Source organism: Calypte anna, chromosome 5A (genome assembly GCF_003957555.1).
Source record: "Calypte anna isolate BGI_N300 chromosome 5A, bCalAnn1_v1.p, whole genome shotgun sequence".
Lineage (NCBI taxonomy): Eukaryota > Metazoa > Chordata > Aves > Apodiformes > Trochilidae > Calypte > Calypte anna.
Window position 1 is genome coordinate 16,767,075 of NC_044251.1, and position 21,440 is coordinate 16,788,514.

The window sequence follows — 21,440 nt, forward strand, 5'->3', positions numbered from 1 at the left end:
ATTCTTCAGTGCTATGGAATAAATAAATACAGCTTCAAAGTATCTGTTTGAGTGGCAAAGACTTCGTGGTGATCTGTAATTTAAACCACTATTTCTGGTGTTGTAGTTGCTATATTTGGGATTGATTTGTGAATTTTCAACCAGTTTGTTATTGTTAGCTGGATTTTCTTTGTTACTGTGGTATCTTTTATAGGACATTTGAAAAAGATAAAAAAATCAAAATGACAGATTAGAGAGGTTGCCTGCAAAATTACCAAGGAAAAATCTGTTATAAACCCATGTTACATAGGTGTCATGGAACCTGCTGAAAAAGAGATTTTCCTCTATTCAAAGGAATACACTTATTGGTGTGCATCATCCCAGGAGTTTTATCTTGCTGGGTTGCAAATCAGTTTCTAGCTATTAGTTGCTAGCTTTATTTTCCAGCATCTCTCCTGCTCTTCTCAAGTTCTGTCTTGCAATTTTTGTCTTTTCAGAGCTCCAATCTGATTCCTGTCTGTTTTCATTTTCTTTTTCCTGTTTGTCCTTCACCAAAGTGCATTGCCGAGTCATCTGCTACCATGCTGAATTACTCCTTAACCCATTCTTTCTTTTTTAATCTGGACCAATGCCACATTCTGTGGGGAGGGCAGGAGCCTGCCAGAGCACATGTTTAAGAAATACTGCATTAAAAATGTAAGAGGGAAGAAGAGGACAATGCCACTCCCCACACGGATCTTATTTCATTCTAGGGTGGGGTTTTTTTGAAGTCTAGCTTCGTGTAATTTTTATGACCATAGAAGAGTTAAGAGAAAGTGAAGCTAAAAATTTTTAATACTTTTTCTGCGTGCTCAAAACACTGAATGTGTAAGTTCTTGAACTTGCCTTTGCCTCAATGAGTTTCTAGTATGGTTGTGGTGGATTTCTGCAGCAAATTAGCTAGTGAACACTTGGCTGTGCTGACACATGGTCCTGCATCTCTAGAATCTGACCTTACTGACTTTAATGGAGGTTTTATACTTAGTCTTGCATGTTTCATTATTAAACACCAAGATTCAGTTGTTGTGATTGAATGGCTACTGACCTGATGCCTTGCTGGTTGAATAATCTGGCCTTCACTAAAAAAAATAAAATGTACCTATTAGCATTTTTAGAAAGGGGGCAACTATAGGAGTATACTTACCAGGGTAAAAATGAAGGAAAATGTAAAAAGCTATACAAAGTCGAACCCTCTGCATTTAATAATATACAGAAAGGCAGAGCATGAATGAACATTTAGGAAACAATTTTGCAAATGTGCATAACAACTTTATGCTTCTCGGGAGCCCTGGAACTGTGTGGAACCACTCAAATGTGTAGTTTAATAACACATTTCAGTTACTTTTTAGCATGTTTAGCCTGTTTATTATGATGTACCTCATTGAGTTATTTTTATTAAGGGCTAAAAGACCCATATTGAATTTACCACTACTAGAGAAATTACTTTTACGATGTATGAGTTTTGTATTATGTAGTATCTTAGCAAGATCTCTGTAATTTATCTTCTTGGTTCACTGCATCCTAAAAACATGGAATTCCTAGAGGGGAGGGGAAGCCTCTCAGGAAAACAGCCTCTGTGCAATAGCCTTCAGGAGCATTGTTTAGTAGCTTCAGTATTTAAAAAATCAGGGAGCTGCTTCAGGCAGGGTTTGCTGTACACCGGGCAGGCTGTGGCTGTGCTGCAGCACCACCTGGTGCTCCGGCAGCTGAGGGAGCTTCTGAGCAGCTGCCCGGGCTGCTTCAGGGGGGAACTAGAAAAAAAAAAATGTTTGCTGTCACTTGCACTGAGATTTGGAGCACCGGTGATTATTTGCAGAGGTGTTGAAATGTTTATCTGAAAAAAACCCACGTTTACCAGGGTGTCAGATTTAGCATAGTAAGACTTACAAAACAAAAATGCTTGATCTTGCGCTTGTAGAACTGCTGTAGAGCCCTCAGGGAAATGTGTACATTTATTCATACACTAATATTTATAAATATTTATACTGGTGTTCCTGTGAACCATTCAATTTCTACAGTGCTTTGCATGAGAAAAATAGCAGCCTGGCAATATTGCTAAGGGGGAGGCAGTGTCTAATTCAAGGGTGTCCCTGGAGAGGCAATCACCCATAACCCCAAAGGTTCTCCTTGGGTACAAAATTACATCTTCTCCAATTCTACATGAATCACTGGATAAATTAATGTTTTAGTTGTTTTTATCCACTCTTTTATTTTACACAGTACAAGTTAGCATGATGACACCCACTGTATACTCTGTATACTGTGTGATGCAGACAAGACAGAAGCTGTGGCTTGTACTGAAGTCCAGAATCAACTGATAGCAAAATCAGAAATAAGAACAAATTCTTTCAGTTCACCAGTCTGCAAGACCACTGCTGTTATCATCCCCTCACCCTCTTGGACAATCCCTAAGGCAAACTCTCTCTCTGAAATAGCATAGTTCTGTTACTGTTTTGTTTACACTTCACAATATACACAATGGGATTTTTTGTTGTGCAGAAAGCACAATATTATTATTTACAAATAAATAACTTGTTTTGTTGCAAAACAAGTTTTCTGGAAGAGATGCAAGAGTCAATGTAATAACATTCTGGAAGCAATGTATTCAGCAGGATAAAGTTTGAGAAATACCCATATGTGTCAAGTAGACTAATGGATTTTGTTTACCTTCAAGGTTAACCTTTTATTTACCTTTATAGGTTAACGATCATTTATGCATCTAATATCTATATTGTTTCTAAATAAGAACATGATAAGCTCCTTTTATCCAAATATTCTTATGTTTTTCTCCACTGAAAAACCAAACAAAATTATTTAAAAAGATGTATGATAGGCTGAATGTGAAGCTCAAAAAGAGGCTGCTTATATGAGCTGGCACATATCCTCTGAAGTACCAGTGGCCTGCCTTACAAATCTCTGTGTGCTTTCCCATCTTGTTTTCCTTCTGTGTCCTATAAGAGCTATTCACACATAATGCATATGTGTACAATGTGTACATCAAACCCCTGCAAGAAGCAGTGTGAAATATGCAACAGAATACTGTACTTATTTTGTGTGTACGATGACTAAGGGGCTAACAATCCATTGAAGCCGTGGTAAGACTGGGAAGTGGCTTTTGTATGCCACATTTCCCCTAATCTCTGTTTTCTTTCTGTTGCCTTAGAACAATATGTGCATTCATTTAAGTATGGGATAAAACTGTTTGGTCTTCTGCAGTCTCATTTCACTGCAAGTCAGATGGACTAAAAGAGCAACTGAATAACTTGCTATTGAAAAAGTTCATGAATATTGGATGTAACAGCTGTTTCCATTAAAAAAAAATCGAATTTTGTAATCTCAATGCCTAGAAATGTCTGGAATGTGACAATCAGTCACTTGGAATAGGAGAAGGAAAACCAATTTTAACCAGCCTTCCATTTGCTTAGAGTTTTGCATGATTAAATCCTTCAGGGCAAAATTTAAAAATGCCATTTGTCTAGCTTTTTATTCTCCATGAAATATTGGACATGCATTATAGAAAAAATTCCCTCTGCAGTAGCTTGACTCAGCTTTTGGTTTTTCAGGATAATAATGAATTGCTCTAACAGAGAGTCTGACTCCACTTAGAGTCTTTCAATGACAGTATATATCTCTGAACATGTCAACTCATACTTTGTAATGATAACTCACTGCAGATTTTTTTCCAAGGATATGAAGCCTGAACAATGTCAGTGAAATCTGCAGCTTCATCTGGTTTTGGTGCATTTGCTTGCTAGAATAAATAAGAAGCCAACATGTGGGCACTCAAAACAGCCCCATTTAATTCCATATTTTCTGAATTTGAAAATGTTGGGAGGAATAGATTAAACCTTCACTCACCGCTATGTGAAAATGGAAGATGTGTTGTGACAAAGGTTTACATAATAGGTTTGCAGTGAAAAAATTATTCTCAGTGATTCTCAGTTTAAAAGCCAGTAATGAAAATGCGAAAGACAGTATTCACTGGTGTTTTCTTTGTCAAAAGGAGATGTTAATCTCTATAGCACTTCTCTGTGCCTCACATAGATGTGTTTCTTCAAGTATTTTTTCTGAAGATGTTAAGTAAATGCAAATATGTGCAGTCAGATCGGCATTTGGGACAGATTTGTTGTTAAATTTAGTTTTTAAATTACAGTGATAACAGAGATTGCAAAAACTGTCATATTAGAATCCATCTGTTTTCAGTCTATTTGATGCTTCTAAAGGATGTGTTTTTCTTTTTTATAATCATGTAGGGCAGTGCTTAGGGAAAGTTTTGGGGAAAATTACGAAAATACCAATTTATTGAAACTTCATTAAGTCTGAACATTGCAATTTTTGTATTCAGAATTAGTTATGTTTTCTGTAAATGAATTCAACCATTTCATTCTAATAGTTTCAAATCCCCAGATTGAATTTAATCTAAAAGTTGTATCATTCAACACTTGTCTTGATATCTGTCTTGAATTATTGTACTTAAGTCTTTGATGTACCCTCTGCATAGCTACACTTTTGTGACTTAGCAAATACCAAGTAGAAAAAAGATCTAAAATTTGATCACTCTCATCTCACTTGAGAACCAGAGAAACATAATACGCTGTAAAACAATTTTTTAAATCATGCATATTGGGTCAGTTATGTAAACTTGACATCGTGGAGAGAAAGCCTATACTGCTTTTAAGAAAGTTTTCTGGTCAAACTGCACACTCGTTCCTTCACAAATTTTTTATCTGAATTAATTGATATTTTTTTCAGTGAAGATTTATCTAACTGGAGAACTTGAAACTACCTTAACTCATGTTATCCAGTTCTGCTTGCCAAACTCATAAAAGATCGGGCTGGTTGCAGGTGAGGGCTGCATTCTAAGCCTATTATGTAAAAAAGGGAGTTTGTAGGAGAAATTATGCTGGCTGATAGGAAGTTAGCACAAGGGGAAAACATAGGAATTAAACCTCAAACAAAAGTATATAATTGAAAGGAGTTACAGTGATGTTGAAAGTTTGACACAAGAAACCTTCTGTATCTTATTTCTGGTATTTTTTTGCTATTCCTCCCCAGAAACGTCATTATTAACAAATAAAAAAAGTTTCACCCAATAGTTCTATTTGAGTGTATAATTCATCCCATGAGTGATGAAACTCATCACTTCACTATCAGATCATGGGTCTCACTTCACTGAATGTTTGCGTTCTACCTAACTCTTCGAACTGTACTTGTATTCCAGGGGAAACATATGACTCATTTATTCTACCTCTAGTTGTTTTCCTTACTGCCTTTTCTCTTTAACATCTGCAGAACAATCTGCTGAAAATGGGGGCTGTTGTGCAAAGCTGCTAGCAATGATCTTTCAAAACATTTATGATGAACCATCCAACTCTGCTGAATTATCCTCCTCCTATTGTGTAGTGTTTGCTTATTAAAAAGTCAGCTCATGTATATTACTCTGGTTATATTTCTTTCACCATGGATTTATTAATGATCTTTATAGTTTTTCTGATTAAGATGGTAGTAATTTCCAAGACTATATGCCATTCTCACCCAATTTGATTCATCTGTAGCTCCCTCTTGGAACAGGGAGTGCAATCAGAAAGCAAAATAGTAGCTAGTAGTGCAAGAGACATGCTGAGATGTTTTTCTTGGAGCTACCTGGTATTCAACAGAAAATTATTTCCTGATACTGGGAAGGTATGAATCAAATTTCAAAGAGAGAACTGAGCTTCTGATCCTCAGTTATACTTTCTCAGCATTTTACAATGTAAGCCCCAGAATAGAGGAAGTCCTTGCAGATTCCTAGCATCTTGAGGTATTCTGCCATTATTGCATATAAATTAAATAAAGGCTTTAACTAACCTTTGAAAAGTTTGCCCAGAGAGCTTAATATAATATTTCTGTATATTACTTGAGTAAAACCAGGTGCTGCAGTGTAGCATATAATCTTTGAGCACAGAGCAAGCAACTGTGGCCAAACCTGGAAATGCTGCTTCAGTCAAGTTTTTCTTCCCTCTGCTCAGAAGTCAGTAGTACCAATCTGCTTTTTTTCCTAAGCCCTGAAACAAAATAGGTGCCTCCTGCCATTTTTTAATCAACACTGCTATCCTCTATTAAAGAATAAAAAAGAAAGAAAGAAAAAAAGTACCCCTTATTCCTGTAGAAATCAATATATTTCTATGCACAGGAATAAATCTAAAATGGCAAACACATCTATTTTAATGCAGATTTTGTTATTGCCAGGTTTTGAAGAAGAGGCTTTCTCTCGAGGAAAAATCCTTTTTATTAGCTTGCTTTTTGAAGTTTTTGGTGGCTGAGACTATCCTGCATTAATGCTTTCATGATGCCTTCAAATAGTCAAGATGTGATATTTCACAGAAATTATCCTCTTATAAAGGTATTAATATGAAAAAAGGTTATTGTGTATCTGACAGTAATGGGTTTTGTCCTTACACTCAGAATTCAGGAGTGTGTATGCATCCAGGTGCTGTTCTAGTGACTGCAGTGTCCTTCTGAATGTGACCATCTCAAAGCTACAGGAATTGTCAGGTCACTCAAGAAATTGAACTCCTGATCTGTTGAAAACTCTGCCTGGTGCCTGTATTGTAGTTTAAAATTTCCTGCCTAGGAAACCTCAAGCAGTCAACTTGTGCTAATTGTTTTGAAAGCCATCTCAAGTTCGTATGAATCCTGGGATACATTTGACATCTTAAAATTAGGACAAAATGGATTTATGCTTTTTCCCCATTGTTTTCCCAGTATTCTTAATTTGCAAAAATATGTTTTGCCACAAGATCAAGGGAGCAGTTTCATTGTGATTCATGGTGTGTTACTTAATTCATGATGTGTTACTAAATCATTTGTGAAAGCAACAAGTTCTATTGGTAGGGATTTTGCTTTGGTTGGTTTTGGTTGTTTTGTTGGGTTTTGGTTTGGTTTGGTTTGTTTTTTTGTGTTCTTTTCCCATTGTTTACTCTCTCCTTTAAAAAGATGTATTGCTTTTAATAGTGTTCATGATCGGGGTCCTTTCAGAAAAGTTTGTCTTGTGTGTATGCACAGAGAGGAGCTGGCTGGCCATTACAGCTCTGATCTGGGGCAGTTGGAGGAGCTGCTTGTCGTGGTTCCATCTGTGAAGCTGGATGCTATTGGAAGCATGAGGATGGGTGGGAACAAGAAAGCTGATCCAGGAACGAAAAAGAAGAAAGGAGGGGGGAGGAACGGGAATGAAGAGCTAAGGAGGGTGTGGAGGGATGACTGAGCCTTTCCACACATCTCTGAAATAGCCAGCCAGCCAGAGAATTCAGAAAGAATCCAGGGCAAACGAGGGTTACCAAAGGGCTGCACAGGAGAGGGAGCCCTTTTCAAGATAACTGAGAAGTAACATAAGGTGGTGTTAGGGAGTCCGGCTGTAACAAGGTCAGTTCCCTAAGTGATTTTCTTCTCCCAATTGTTACAAATGTGAACATCACAAAAGTAACAATCTCTGTTTTGTAAGTGATGAATCACTCCATTGGGGAAGTCATAGCTTCCTATTAATACATTTGTTCCAAGCATGTGATCTACCAGGTCCTAAAATAAATTCTAAGCTTCCTAATATTAACCCAGTAAATATTTCCATTCCTTTTGAAGCTTAAAAATTAAAAGCAAAGTAAATTGGGTGTCAGATATTTACCTTTATGCCATGAATTAGAGGGTCTTTCCTCTCCGGGATCAGCTTTATAGGGTTACCAAGTGACTGATACTATACTAGAGTCCTTCTTGTCATATTGCCATAAACATTCTGTTGGAACTTAAGTCAGTGCTTAAAATAACCTTGCTAATTGCAAGTCTACAAGTGTCGGCTGAAATTTCAGTTAGCTGCTGTACAGCAGATCTGAATGCTGAGAAATCACTACTGTATTTCAGAACGTGCAAGGGAAGAGCAGACAGGCCTAAACTTGATCTGCACAATAACACAGGTAGAGGCAGCAGATTGTTTGCTATATTTCATGCAAAACAAAAGCTGTTGACTCTGCACTGAAGAAGAAATGGATCACAAGGCTTGCTTGTCTGTCTTTTAAACAGACACTTTTTTTCTGAATTGCTGCTTGCATTTAATTCCTTTAGCTGAGGAAAAGAAATGGGACAGTCTTTTTTTTTACCAAGCTGACAACTGACAACTGAAAACTCTCCTTCCAATATAAATAAGGTAAGACACAACAGAAGTTAAATATTTTACAAAATGTTAGAAATTACCAGTGTTTGCAAACCTTTTCTACCAATACAAAGAAAAAGCTGCTTTTCAGCTTCTTTAGAAGTATTGCATGACCTAAATATGTGTAGTTTAAATATATAGTGTAAAATAATAAATTGCATTTCCTGTTCACTGTAAATGTAACTTTCAAAATTCACATATCTTTTCCCCCATGGATTACTGAATACTGAGAAAACCTTGTTCAGTCTTTTTCACTCCCTCTTCTACATAATGTAAAGTTTTCTGCAAGCACAGTTTCAGGCTTAAGAAATTTAAATATCTTACTTCTGAAGGTACAAAAATGTTTGTCATGTATAGGGCTCTTAGTTCCATTTTTTTGTGGAAAGATTATAGCTTTTTTTTGTCTGTGTGTGGAGATGAAACTTAATGCTCAATCTTCTCTATTCCCGGAGACATTACTCAGCTAACTTTTTATAGGTCACTGTATAATTAGAAATAGACACTGTAAGATTATAATTACATTACTTTGGCTAAAACTTTGACCCATATTGTAAGGAGATGTGTTTAGTAAAGGTTCAGGAATCCAACAGACTGAAAGTAATATAAGTAATGGAAATAATGGAACTTCATCATTATATCTAGTTTTTACTATCTTTATTAGTAACTTAATGAATTCTGTAGCTCTTCATTGGGAGACTGAATGTAAAATAGGAACATTGAATGAACAGTGAATTCTGATGCTTACCACAATTTCATTAACTTAAATCACAATTTTAGAAGTACCTTATATGCTGTAACTTTTCCTTAGGCTCTTTATTTTATTTTTGTTCTCAGCTCACAGTTTTGTATGTGCATTATCCTGAGGAATATGCTCAGACTGCTCAAAAAATTCTGCAAAATTATTCATCCATTTGAAATTGTAACTACAAGAAAAGTTCAGAAATTTTTGGTTTTCTTCAAAGACTTGCACTGAATTAGGTCAACAAAGTCTTTTGACATTCCTGAAGCAAAAGTTGGTACTGGATTGAAAATTACTGACTGATAGACAGTTTTCACAAGGTGCCAAGAGAATAAGAAATCAGCTATAGATTATGGCAGCAGTTATATCTGTGGTTTGGGCAGGAATTTTGCATTTCCTTTTAAAAGGTTTTTAGTTTTGCTTTTCAGTTGCCTGTGCATCAATGGCCAATTACTCTTACTTAGACTTTGCTGGCTAAGCAAGTCAGGAACATCATCTATAATGTCACTCTTTGCTGTATTCTTCCCCAAAGTGCTGTTAGTGAGTTTCATTCAAAGCTCAGGAGCATTGTGGAGTGGAAAATTCTGCTCTAAGTATCTGTACTTAGCACTAGACTAAATGTAGTAGGTGCATAAATGTGATAGTGATTATTATATCCTTTCCTGAATGCTTTTTCAGTTATTGAAATGTATCAGTAAAGTTGGAGTCTGAATTCTTTGTGTTCCACATAAAAAGAACAAGAAAGATCTTTTTGCTCTTCCATGGATTTCTCTATATTACTATTTTTGTTTGGATTGAGGGTGTGGTTTTGAAGTGAATGTGCTGTTTATCCCCATTAAGCCCTCCTTGGGTTCATGCTGGAGAGTAATCTCCCTGTGTGCAAACTACTTCCTATGGCACAGTCTGCCAGCTCGGGCTTTCTATTTTCTCACTCGCTTTCTCAATCCCTTTGTTGTCTCAACATCTTTGTCTCACATCTGTAGTGCTACTTGGTTTTGTTTAATCTATGTTGATACTTTCATGTTCAAGTTGGCTTTATGTTTAATGTATGTATGATTCCCTTGAATTGGATAAACTGAGCTGGTGTAGCTCACTTTTACCTTTCCCATAACTATTGCCTGTACTGATAAATGAAGAGAATTTCTTAGAAATTAATGTTTTTGTTAGCTAACTTCATTTTTATGGTATGCTCACCTCAGAGGCAAAACCAGCAAGTGTAGAGTCAAATTCAGTTTTGATTATTACCTGACTTTTATTTTAGGTCTGCAAAACAGAGTTTTCATGCTATATTTTCTATATATTCAAATTGAAAATATATTCCAAAGAGATTTTTAAATTGTTTTGATGCTCCTAATACCATTTGAAATTGTAGAAGACATAATGAAATACAAACAGTAGTGGTAGATTTTAGAAATTCTTCACACTATGGGCTTCAATAGGATATATGGCTAAATGACCCTTTTGGGAAAGGGTCATTGCAGTGGGCAACTTTGTCAACCTTCTTATTCATTATTTAATCTCAGAGTGAGATACTCTTCTATTCATTATGAGCTATGGCCTCCACAGTCCTTTATTAAGAGAGCTAAGCAGCCAGTATGGGTCTTAGGATGTCTTCTTTTTTGAAGTTAATTTATAGTAATGGGCAAGAGGAGTTAACAGAGTACTTAACGTATTAGTGTTTGGTTAATGTATTTTTGGAAGACAGGATGTGGCATTATAGGCAGTACTAGAATTTTAAGAGGATGGGTGTAGAGGAGATATAAATATATGTATATACACACATATATGAGGCTTGACAGACTTGCTGTTCTCAGTACTGTTCCAGATTTTCTCATCTGACCAAGTTTTCAATTTGCTCAGTGTGACTGTTTCTTACAAAACCCTTGCTGAAGTGCTGAAAAAGTCTCCGTGAAAAGATCTCAATATTTGAGAGCTTACTAAAAATTAATAGATTGTTTAAATAACCAATACTCCTCCCATTTTACTCTAACTTGCCACTTATTATGCCAGGATTGGCTGATATCCTGCTATGGCTTGTCAAGAAAGACAAAGCTTATGCAGTTATTGCTTTTTCTACAGCTTATTTTCATGTTTTGGTGATCTGAGTAGAGTTATATTTTATAGTTGAAACATGTTGAAAATATAAAAGGTACAGAATGCCCTAATAATAAAGTCTTTCAGGGTGTATGGGGGTTAGTTGTTATTAGTTACTTGTATTGTTAGTTGGGTGTGTTGTTATCAATCCCACACCAGAAATCATGGGTTTGTGGTCAGAACTACTGCAAGTTATTTTCCTTCCCAAGATAGTCATAGAGTAACACTGTTTTTAACCTACCAGGGTTAGTTATTCCCTTATTGCCCATGAGCATTTTATATTACCTGTGCAAGAGGTGGATACTTAGCCCAGCTACCTCTGCTAGGCAGAGTGAGTCAGGTTTTGGCAGGGATAGGAGCTCAAACATGACACTAGGGGAGTACATTTACTGTATTTCCAGGGTCACATCCAGTCCAGCAGCAGCACAGCCACTTCATCACAGAGGAATGCTTGTGAGCAAAGCTCAGGCTCTGCAGACCCAGCTCAGTTGTACCAAAAGGAATAGGGAAATATGTACACTTGTAATTTGCTGTACTTCTTACCTTTCCTTCTCCCTTGTCTGTGCTACAGGCTGCCACAGATCCTTGTGAATCTGATTATCTGAGAAAGATTTGGCTTTGTTTAAATTTGGCATTCATTTCAAGGTAAAACGGTCGATGACTATTTTTGCAGGAAATAAAAATATCTGCAAGTGAATAAAATACACAAATACACATTTGAATCCTGATGTCACTCAGGTTCATTAACTTCCCCACAGACAAGTTCAACTATTGAATTTCAAAGGGTGAGTTTACAAGCCTAGGCATGGAAACAAACTTTTTTTTCTCACTGCGCTTGCACCGTGCAGAGTTACACACATTGCTGAAAACTACAGTCTAGACAGAGGTAATTTATAACTTATCTCTGTACAGCTAGAAAATAAACTGACATATAAAGAAAAGCAAACCTGTTGATAGACAAACCCATTCTTTTCTCTGTCAGCACAGGAAACCTTTTGTCTCAACTGAAAACACAGGTCATGCTGTATTGCTTTCTCAAAGGTGAGAACAATGCTGACTGTAAAATGATTTATACATCAAGGATCTTATTGCAGTTAGCAATATCTAATACATGTATTTGCATAAATATTCACGTGTGTATATACAAATGCATAAATATTTAAAAGAGCACTGCTCATTTCCTGCTTCTTTCAAGGTACTTCAGTACTACAGTGTAGTGCATGAGGACTTTATTAAGCAGCAGCAACATCTTAACAGCCACTCAACCTGTCAGTGATTTATACTGGAAAGGTCTGTTGTAAAGCCAAACCTGGAACTATTAGGAAAATTATCCTGCTAGAGACCACAAGCTGGCTTCTCAGAATTGTCACTTTGGAATATGCTATATATTCAAATGCTGTCGGAATATGATCTACAGTCTTGTAACACATTTCTAATTTAAAGTACAAATTCTTTCTACAATGTGTCTGATTCCTATAAGCAGCCAGAACTAGCATCTTTTATTAACACAAAAATTTATGTTCCTCAGAGCTAATTAAATTGGAAATAAGTGCTTCATTGTGTCTGTTGGATATGACAGTTTTTACTAGATTATGTTAAAAATATTTGTGATTAAAATATTGCAGATATGGTATAAAATCTGAGTTTTGATCACTTTACTATTTATACATCTAAATCATAAAATGAAGGATATTATGGACATGATTTTATTTGAAAATAAGATACCATGCACATTTACAAATACTTCTGTATTAACCAAGAGGTACCTGCAGAATGACAGTGATGTTTGGAAATAGTCAGATAGTGCAAACTAGTACTAGTAATGATTGTTAATTGTTTTTATGTGTAGATTCTCATATCAGTGTTTTGATACTTGCCAAAGCCAGTTGAAGTAGTTTGGATGATTCAATTAGCTTTAGATGTCACGTCAGTCCCATAACTTCAGATTTTTTATTTTTGTCTCCATTGCATTTCTTCTCAAAAATCCTGCAAAAAAACTTACTATATTCTTCCTTCTGTGCATCGAAGTTAGGCTTTTTGTTTAGTTTTAATCTTTACTATATTGAGGCTGAAAAACACAGGAAAATTCTCTGTCACCTGTGTTTTACCTGTCACAAACTCATTAGGAGTTAGTTCTAACATTTTTTCATTAGGAGTCATAATAAGGGGTTTGATTTGCCCTCTAGAAGGGCTCTTTTCATAGCTAAATCAAGAAATGCCGTGTGCGCTTTTGGAAGTGATACTAGAATAAAAATCTTGTGCGTTTTATTAGATGCCTTTAAGTTTCAGTATTCTAACTGTTTTTCCTAGAATTTCTTCACTTATTTCTTCATTCACTTAAGACATTTAACTTTGCAAGAAAAATTGCTAGAAATTGTTCTTTATGTATATAACAAACTCTAGGAGTGTTTTTGTTTGTTTGTTTGTTTGATTGATTTTTAACTAGAACTGATAGATATTCTAACCCTAACTTTTATAAAAGAGTAAGTGATACTTTCCCCCTTTTCCAGTGGGAAAAGGTCTCCTGGTATGATGGGTAGGTGGTAGCTGTTTCAGAATACTGGAAGTGCCTCCGCATTCTTGGAGTGCTTTGTAATTGTTACTAACTCACTGGAGGATCTACAAGAGCTTTCCAGCTGACTTTGAACACTTGTCCATCTGGGGAGAGGGCAGGAAGGTCACAAACAACAAGCAGCGTGCAAGATAGACTATAGGGCTTCTTTTCCATATTTCTGAACCAAGCAAAATATCTCAGCAATTCCCATAAACATTCATTAATTAAATGTTAGCTTTCATTGAACAACATCAAAATGAAAAACAGTGCTAAAAAAGTAAAGTCTGAACAACAAGAGAGTTTGTCCTTTTTTGCTGTCTTTAACAATGATGAATGGAAAGTGATTTAAAAAACTTGTCACAGAAGCTCTTGGAGGCTTCACTCCACTAATATAAACCAACCACTTACCTTGAAAACATCCTATTATGGTTTCAATTTTCATTACAGAAAACTTGGCACAGATGGTAGTGCTTTACTTCTGACCTGTTTCAGCAAAGAAAGGAGAGCACAGCCACCATATTGAGCATTTGACATAAGAGTAAACAGTCATCCTTCCTCATCCTTTCTCAAATTCTGCTAAGCTTTAGTCCAAGAGACTGAATGAGGTTAGCATGCTTTGGTTTGAGCAAGTAAGAACATTTTGATTAAAATTTTTCTCTTGTTCTCCATGTCTGTACAGAAGGACTGACTTTTTCTTACATTTCAGTAGTTCATTTTGCCTGAAAAACTTCGCTATTTATGTGGGGTTTGTTGTTTGAAACACCAGTATTTTAAGAATGAGATCTTTTCTCCAATAAATTTTCTTTCATCTATGCTCTTCAGGAGCAGCTGATGACCCTAATTAATTCTATTGAGTTTAATAAGAACAAGTCTTTCTGAAGAAGTCTATAAACTGAAAAATCCTTTGAGAAATGCACCTACTTTCTTACATTAAAAATTGGCTCATCAGAAAACAGAGATCAGACAATGAAGAACCTAAGGCCCTGAAGCTGAGCTGTCAGAGTAATAATTTGGCTGCAAAAAGCTTTGAACACTCGCTGTTTTCAAGAGGATAACCATTTTGCTGGAAAATTACTGAACTACCGGTGCATTAGCACTGAATTCTGACAGTTATTGTATATTGTAGACCAAATTATGAAAGTTCTGATCTAATAAGAGTAGTGGTGTTCTTTCTGCTCCTTCATGAGGCCGACATTGTTTATAAAGTTTATAAAGTTCAATTTTTGTATGTCTTGAATGAAATGTTTGTAGGAGTTTCCCCATAGCCAGTTAACTGTGCTCTATCCTGAGGTCAAAACCAGCCTAGTCCTGGCCAGGCTACCAAGAACTGGTTGTTTTAACTACAGCAGATTATATTTGTTCACCATGAGTAAACCATCCTTCATTTGCATTCTCATTTGTTTGTGGTAATCTGGACTTTTTAGAAATGCTTTTACCTTCCATTTAGAATATATATGGCTTGCAGAATTCAAAAAGGTACTGAGGAAAGAGAGTGAAAAAATAAGAAGCAAAGGTAGTTACCTAGACAGTTGCAAAATACATCCTATGTACTTCAATTATTGCAGAAAAAGTTCTCTCTATTGTGGAGAGAACTCTAAGGAATATGAAGGTTGTTTTAATAAGTCTCCACCCTTCCATTTCACTAGATATGAATATATAGTACATGATGAATCCATTTAGGATCAAGCTCCCTCACGATTTTTTCTCATTTTTTAATGATCTTAAATAATCAGTGCAGGATAATATATATTGTTATCATAATTCATTTTACAGGTATTTGAAAAATGCTTATTATTTTTCAAAATTTGCCTCTACTACCACTTCCTCGACTAGGTTTTCATACACTTTTGACTTTTGGTCTTCTTCCTTTTTTTGTCTGAAGTAGCTAGAATCATAACTTGCTTACTGTAGCACACAGTTTAGTGCATTATCTTCTTGCATGAAGAACTGCATTAGAGTACCTGTCAGACATCTTCCAGGGGGCAGTAGGAAACCAGATTTCAATGACCACAAGTAAAACTGCCTACCAAGTTTTATATATTTTTGCATACTGTTTTTGTTGAGGTTTTTTTTAAGTTAGAAAGTTAGGCCTTTGTAAAAATCAGTATGTTTTAATTTGCCTAAGTAAGATAAGCGACAAGTTGTGTTGCCCAGTGATAATAAGTTCAGTGGGCAGTGTCTGAAAATTGTGGGCTTGGCCATTGATGGGGTGTGCAAGAATATATTTCTTATTCTGAAGATTTCAGAGGGTTTTCAAGTTTTATCTTTAGGTACATTACACAATGGAACCAGTGGACGTTCAGGAAGATGAAAGCAACGTTTAGCTGCAGATGCCATATCAATTCCAACACCAAATTAGTTCCAATATTCAGTTTGTATATGTGGTTTCTTACACAAATAAAATTCATGTATCAATCTTACTGATGTCAGGAATATCCCAGATGTGGCTAGTGCAGGTTTGTTTACAGCATACTCTTTCAGTACAGTTCTGAGGTGCTTCATTTTACAGTCAAAACTTCTGTGGTTCCCCAGTTCCATCCGGTTATGATAGAGTGGTTTTTTTCATCACTTACGTGAAGCTTCCTGGGTGAACTTTTAAGTTCTGCCCTATGGTGAATGTTGTGACTAGGAAGTCTTTTTGCATTCAAGTACTGATTAAACTAAGTAGGGAAAATGTTTAAAAGGGTCTCCTCTGCAGCCATTCCCTCCTGCAGAAAAGGTATAGGCTGGCTTGTGTTTGCAGAGCACTGCAGCTGGTCCTGGGAGTGAGCTGAAATGGCTCCCAGCAACAACTGCCCTGCTTCTGGGCAAAAGGATCCTTTTGTTTCTTCCCTGTATGTTTGATCCTTTGGCCTCAGCTATGGCCCATATGGCAAAACAAATGCAAGTTGCTGGAATCCTGAGACAGGAGCTTCACAATGAGCATTTCAGGCATTGTTACTTAACAGCCTGAAGTGGTTAGGGAGTGGTATCATACCCTACTGCCTTTTCCCTTTCTTCTTGCTTACTTACCTTGCAGATTGCCAGCCAAACAGTATACTTGCACAGGAAACATTCTAATAAAACACATCACATAAGCCACCAATAAATTTTTACAGAGCAGCAGCTCCAGAACTATTACAATCCAGACAAACTATTGATATTATAGCAACTGTATTAAATAACTGCTGAATTGGCATCTATTTCACATTATTTTGGACTAGAGGAATATGAGAATGTAACTTACTGGTCCCTGAGATAGCAGAATGCATTAGAAACATGTCTACTTAGATTTTACCAGGCTGGATATTGATATATTTTGATATTTCAAATTATTATTTTTTTGTTTTTAGAATTTCATAATATCAATTTTTACACAATGGAAAGTAGGCCAGCTTTTCTTGAAAGTGTGTAAAGACAGTTGGGCTCCTGTCACACCTGAAAATATCCTTTGGAGAAATTTGTTTGAAAACAAGGCTCTCTTAAAGAGAAAAAAAAAAGGCAAAAAGCTAAATATATTGTTCTACAGGGAAAACATTTCTGTAAATTAACCACTTTTTCACATTCCAAGAAATTTCTGAGCATTTTAGAAAAAAGGTAAAATGGAGATTACTAACTGGAACTTTGCAATGATTACAGTGTCATTCACTTATAATGAAATGAATGCATAAGAATAAAACCCAACTGGTGAAAGAGGTTGAAGCATCCAAAAAGGTGAAATAGCAGAGAAGCTTAGTTAGAAGATGAGCATATTTCCAAGATGTCAGTGTCAGAGGAAGGCAAGGTCAGTGATCTTAGAGACCTCCTGGTCATTGTTTTCCTGCTGCACTTTGTTTTCTCAGCCTAGTAAAATGTATTCATTCCCCAAGCCACCGAATGCCACAGTGCTATCAGCTGAAGTACTTCAGTGCTTTAACTCACTTCCTGACAAACTGGTGACCTCCAGTGAATCCAGAGCTTTCCATGGCAGTTGATGTTGCTTAGTCAATCTCTGGATTTTTCATGTACGGTTATTTTCTTTGACTTAATCATCTTCCTAAAAACAGCTGCAAAAAAAAGCGTTTGCTCTTAAATTGTACCGATAATCCATAGTAGAAGAGAGCAATTTTGTCTTTATTATAACACTCTTTGGATGTACATGCAGGTGGAGATGAAAAACTATTTCTCACTGAGAAGTCAGAGTGCATTTTAAAGGATAAGTATATATCTGAAAACTGTAAATCTTTATTTTTTAGAAATAAAAAGCCTCTTTTGTGCTCTTTCTCTCTGCATGATCAGAAAAGGGTGGTGCAGAGCGTGAGTTTAATTCATAATTTTCAAGTACATTTAAAAAATGAATCTGGAAATTCTTTGGCAGATATTCAAATTTTTTTCCTGAAGCAAAGAATTTGTACATTCTGATTGGAGTATTTGTCTTCTGAGGAATTAAAATGCACTTAAAAGGAAAGACCGAATACCTAGACATTTTATACTCTACTGCATGTACAGTAGTTGTAATACTCAATGGCTGATTTACCAACACTGCCATATCAAACAAATCTGCAGTATAGCTTCTGAGTCACTGCTGTTAACTCTAAAGCAATTTATTACAAACCTTTCATCTTTCTAGTAGTTTTATGTCCATCTTAACAGAATTTCTTGAAGAGCAGAGAAAAATGGTTTTTGAAGTCAACATCAAAACTTAATTGTCATTGACTCTTGAGGGTTTGTTTATGTGCTTTTTCTTTGCCTACTGCAGTGATTGCAGTTCAGACTATTTTAGTTGCTTAGGAGGGCTGTGGGCAGGCTGATGGATTCAGCAGCTGCAAGTAACAGGATCAGCTGTCTGGAAGACTGAGTGAAATGGGCAGTTGGCAGCCAAATGGATGCAACTCCTGTAGCCTAAGAAATTCCACAGTCATTGCTACAGGATAGCCCATGAGAAGATGAAAAAATCCCTACCTTAACATCACTGTGGACCTGTTTAAAATAAAAATACCTATTGAATGTTTGAGATCAATGATTACCAACAGTTGTTTACGAAATGGTGCTTTCTAAAAACCATGCTGTAATAGCTTCTGGAATGAAACTGTGAACTGATAAAATTAGGAAGAATTTCCCTGCTTGTATTGCCAGGCTTGTATATTATAGCTGTTATCCTGGAATTATGCATATTTAGAGATGGATGCCAATGGACAAATGCTTATTCTTATTGCTGAAAAGTAAATGGATTATTTTATTTACCAGCCACTTCTGTTAAGAGCAGCTGGCACGCATCACAGCATGTAGGTACTATCTTGTGATACTGCTGTTCCTTATTTATGAATACAAAATGTAAAAAGGGCATGTGAGAATGCTCTGCTGGTTTTGCTAAATCATCTACAAGGGACTTTGCAGTAAGGTTGTGGTATTGATGCTACAGCTCTGTAAGCACACAGTGAATCCAGCTCCACTCTTGGCCATCTTCAGACTGAGAGTGCCTGTGCAGGTGTCCCACACAGCATATCTGTAATATGGAACTGGATATGTGGAACTCATAGATATTTGTCAGGGACTTCTGGACAAGGGGGAGCTAATTCACTTCAAATGTAGGCCTGGCCCTGCTGCAAATTTTATTGGACTTCCTGAATGGTTCAATCAGATTTTCATCTCATATGAAATTTTAAAAAGCCACAACACATCACATGAACGTATTTATCAGCAAAGGAAAAACTCTCTTTATATATTATATATTTATATATAATATATATATATATTGTTTATATAGTGTGTTTATATATATATTGTTTATATATTGTGAGAAGGCATGTAGAGACTTCATTTCCTTCCTGGGTCATTCAGCCACTCTGAAAAATAGCTTCCAGTCTTCTGGCCACCCACTCTTCTGAAACTTAAATCCTTTAAGAGCTGGTACTTTGTTTCTCTCTGAAAGAGATGGTAGTCTTATGTTAAGAACAGAGTATGTGACCTTTACTTGGATATGGACCAGGTCAGCCCTACGTTCTCTCCATGTTTCTGAAACTGTCAAGAGAGTGGTTGATTATCTTGTTAGTACATAAAGCATTTGTGTTGCTATGCTTTCAGTAGTCTGTAAGTACTTCAGACTTTGATATTTGAGGAAAATTAATAGCTTGTAACAATCCATATAAAAATTACCAGCATATGTCCTTGGGTATGTGTGTTTTCCAGACCCCTATCAGTACTGAGATTTGCATTTCAGTACAAAATTTTCTGTGTTGTTGTGGAAAGTTTGCCTACTTCAGAAATCTGAGAACCTTTGGCAGCCAGCCTCCCAGAAGCTCAAGAGAAAACTTGTTTGAACTGTGGGTTGGAACTCTGAATTTAAAGTATTACCTAGATTCATTACCCAATATTTTCAGTGCATTATCTAACAATCGTCAGAAGATACCTGCTCATTGTTAATACTTTCTTCTTATGGCTTCATGTTTGCAGCCTATCTGAGAATTCTTTTAGCAGTTGAATCCAGCATGTAACTGTGTTGGTGAAGGTGGAAAATGATGAAAACTTGTTGTGCAAGTTGACAGAAACTCAAGATCATTCACAAGAGTAGTCTCGTAGATATACAAGTAGTTTTCTATAGGTTGAGTCTTATCTGCACAGTTACAGGGAAACAGTGTATTGTTAAATCCCTGAAATAGAAATGAAACTGCTTTTTGGATAAAAGGAAAAAGACCTGAACAACACTGGAGAAGTGAACGCAAATTCAGGCAAACTAATTCACTAAAAATACTCTTTAACACATTTGAAATAAGGTAGAAATACGGCTGTGCTTTGCAGTTAGTTGTAGTTTGATAAATAAATAATAGTAAACTTCTCCAAAGCTTGGAAAATATTGTTCTGAGCATTTTAGTTTTGTCTGTATGTCTGTAGAATTAGATTAGCCCACTAATCTTGTAACCATAGCGTCCATTTGGTCACCTGGAAGTGTGTGGACATTTGATGCCCTGAATACTTGAAGCCCTATGTATTGCCAGGGGAGGCTCTGTGGTTTTCATTGGCAAATGATTGATTGTCACAACAAGGGGCCTGAAGGGATGCTGCATCTCTCTCAAAACAGCCCCAAAACTCTGCTCATTGAAACCCCAACATTTTGTGCTCATCTCTGGCATTTCTGAGAGCTACTTCTGCAGGGGACTGTATTTAGCTGTCAGTGCTTTATTAAAATAACTACGGATAATACTCAACTAGTTGTTTCTCCAGGGCTAATGTTGTCCTGTCTGTTGCACTAAAATCATTTAATATTATGTAGGGATTTGATTTTGGCTTAATTTGTAACATATACATAATTACATATTCAGTAATCTGTCTAGCTTTCAGACTGAAGATTTTAAATCTGATTTGATAAAAATTACTGTATTGCATTATTAATTTTTGAAATTGCTTTACTGATTTTCTTGGTTTTCTACTGCTGTACAAAACTGCTATAGTATTATCTCATACAACGTTTCATTTCTGTTGTCTAAAAGAATTGATAGCAAAATTGAGAGGACTCCAAAATGTAGTTTATTCTCTTTTTTATTGATGTTGTTCATATACTACCCTTTACCTAAAAATTACATTTATGAACGTGTTTACGTTCTTTCAAGTAGTTTCAGATTTAAAATATGCTGTTAAGCTACCTTTAAATATATGCCACAGATGTAAAGCAAAAACCATGTATGTTCTACTGATATTTTTTCTGTATTTTAATCACATTTCCTTACTTGTTTATAACATGATTTAAAAAAAAAGTTTTCAGGGTTATTATAAAGCAATGTTGTTCACTACATAGCAAATGCCTAAATATTCTTTAGTGATTTACCCTTTCACAAAAGATGAAAGAAAACTGAGACTAGATTGTAAAAATTTTGCCACGTGTGCAGTACAGTTTAGAAATC

The 21,440-nt window shown here is 36.0% G+C and overlaps 1 protein-coding gene across 1 annotated transcript in view; it reads left to right on the forward strand.

Moving 5' to 3' along the window:
* The window catches only part of AKAP6 (A-kinase anchoring protein 6), a 222,023-nt gene that overhangs the window by 16,223 nt on the left and 184,360 nt on the right, over positions 1 to 21,440 (forward strand). The gene's annotated exons all lie outside the window — the stretch shown is intronic.